Source organism: Odontomachus brunneus, unplaced genomic scaffold (assembly GCF_010583005.1).
Source record: "Odontomachus brunneus isolate Ranch 3 - 2012 unplaced genomic scaffold, Obru_v1 Obru_scaffold_336, whole genome shotgun sequence".
Classification (NCBI taxonomy): domain Eukaryota; kingdom Metazoa; phylum Arthropoda; class Insecta; order Hymenoptera; family Formicidae; genus Odontomachus; species Odontomachus brunneus.
In genome coordinates this window covers 154,916-157,339 of record NW_022639786.1, presented here as the reverse complement: position 1 = coordinate 157,339, position 2,424 = coordinate 154,916, and the positions used below count along the sequence as shown (strand labels likewise).

The 2,424-nt window shown below is 29.7% G+C and overlaps 1 long non-coding RNA gene across 1 annotated transcript; it reads right to left on the bottom strand.

Moving 5' to 3' along the window:
* Window positions 1–780: 780 nt before the first annotated feature.
* On the bottom strand, window positions 781–2,206 carry LOC116853494. The gene is made up of 2 exons (XR_004379994.1): window positions 1,901–2,206; window positions 781–1,390 (listed from the first exon to the last, which is right to left on the bottom strand). It is a non-coding gene; the product is annotated as an uncharacterized LOC116853494 (long non-coding RNA).
* Between the last annotated feature and the right edge of the window lie 218 nt (window positions 2,207–2,424).

Genomic DNA, 2,424 nt, shown 5'->3' with positions numbered 1-2,424 from the left:
GATTCGATTCTGAAACGAATTTTCTTTTTATACAAAACTTTGTCCGAAGATTAATTTTTAAATTATAAAAAGCAATTGTTTTCTTTTAACAGAACGGATCCCAGCAAACACAACGTTAAATATAACATACATGTAACGTAATTTCCTACTCAACAATATAACTTTTATATAACATACGTGTTATACAACAGTTATATTGAGTAGGAAATTGCAACTAAATAAAAATAAAAATAAAAAAATACATTGGTCCATATTCTGTATCCTCTTTTATCGATAAAAGTGCCTTAAATGTGGCTCCTCACCCAATTAGGTGACTCCTAAGCCTCTTTTAGAGGTACTTTTTTAGATAAAAGAGGATACAGAATATGGGCCTATGTATGTTACATGTAACGTTGTGTTTGCTGGGATGCAAGAGGTAGGTAGTGACGGCAGAACTTACCATCAGATATGACAACTGATTGCTATTTCACATTAGCAACCATGTCCGAGGAAAAGTTGTGCCGCCAATCTCTTATATCCGTCCCGTGATAAGAAAAATATTTTGTTTTATAATTTCAAAAATAGATTCCAGGCAACAGCTTATAAGAAGAAAAATCATTTCAGAGTTTAGTACACATTATGTCTTTTCAAAGACTCAAAATTGTTTCCAATCACACAAAATTTTGTAGATTACAAAATCATTACATATTTATTTCGTTTATGATGTTATTAGAGACATTATAGAAAACTTTGCGCTGTGCAGAAATTAAGTAACTTGGAATTCAAATATATATACATACATACAGTAATAATAATAACAAATTTTTATTAGTAATAAATGTTTCAAGTTATAATTATTAAAAGGCTGTAACATACAAGACAAATGTAGACATAAACGTTTTTACAAATCACAAAAAATAAAAGTAATCGGTCACAGGTTGATCGACTTGCGGCTATTAAAATATGTTAAGGCGAAAAAATATATAAAAGCATATAAACGTTTCTCAAAATCATTTCAAATAAAAATAGTCGCCTACAGACTCATCGACGTTTAAACTTCTGATTATTAAAATGTATTCACGCGAAAAAAGAAATATAGCCATGGAGACGTTTGTAAAATCAAAGTAGGCGTTTTTTTAATAATGAAACTATAACCGATTTCACCAACGTCGATTAAGCTTTAATCTCAGTTCGTCTTTGTTTCAAATATTTTAAATGCGATGTAAAAGGCCTGATCGACGTTTGCGAAATCGTACTTAGTTGGTCCTAGGCTCATCCATGTTTAAACTTTTAAACTTAATATTATATATTAAAATGCTGTCTAATAAAAAAAATTATATATAGACGTATTAAAAATCAAACAAAATTTCAGTCGTCGGCCACAGACTGATCATTGTCAGGGTTGGGTTTCCTGAAAGAAGCAAAAATTTAACAGAATTACTGTACACGTCTTAGTACATTCGCTCATATTATTCTAAACAATACACCGCTTTTATTGAGTTTTCTTTGCTACATATCAATTACTAAGAGGACATTCCAAATTTGTATAAATATTGAAAATGTAAAATTACATTACATTGCATTTTTCGAAATTTTTTAAATTGATTTTTACCAAATAAAAGCAATGTTAAAATGCACACTGTCTCTGCATATATTGTACCATTGTTTTTACGTTTACACTGCGCGCGAACACTTTTACGTTCATTCAACAGATCTTTTTTACCACAACATAAAATTAATAATAATAAAGATAAGTTTGTAAAAAACGTTAATACTACACAACGTACCATTTCATGCATATTTACATCTGTATTTAGTAATATATTCACAACGTATTATAAAGTGAGGTTATAAAAACTTTCAACTTTCTACGGCGAATTCAACACAAATTAACCAATATTTTAATGTGGGTTTTACATACCTTTTTAATTTACCGTTGCAAACCTTTTAGCGTTTTCTGTATCTAAACTATTGCAAAGCTTTGGGTTGTAATCGCCAGCGATTCTTATAGTACTGATGCACCTTTGTCTTTTCTCTGGATTGAGCTCGATCGCTACACCAACGCTGCCAACATCACTCGACGTTGGCTCTTATTGGCTACAACGTTCCCAGATGCGTGACAGGAACCAATATATTGGTTTCAATAATTTTTTACTCGATTTGTAAAAACTGTCTTGAAAAATTGGAAGAGATAGAAATTGTTTATTTTGTTCCCATACAGCTGTAAGAATTTTTTCCAAATGTTGTATTAACTTTTTTATACTTCAAGAAAATGCAAGAAAACGCAATACTAAAAAGTTAATACAAAATTGTAAAAAAATTCTTACAGCTGTATGAGAAGAAAATAAACAATTTGTATCTCTTTCAATTTTTCAAATAGTTTTTAGAATTCGAGTAAAAAATTTTAGAAACCAATAATTTTGTACATATTTCCGAAAAAATATC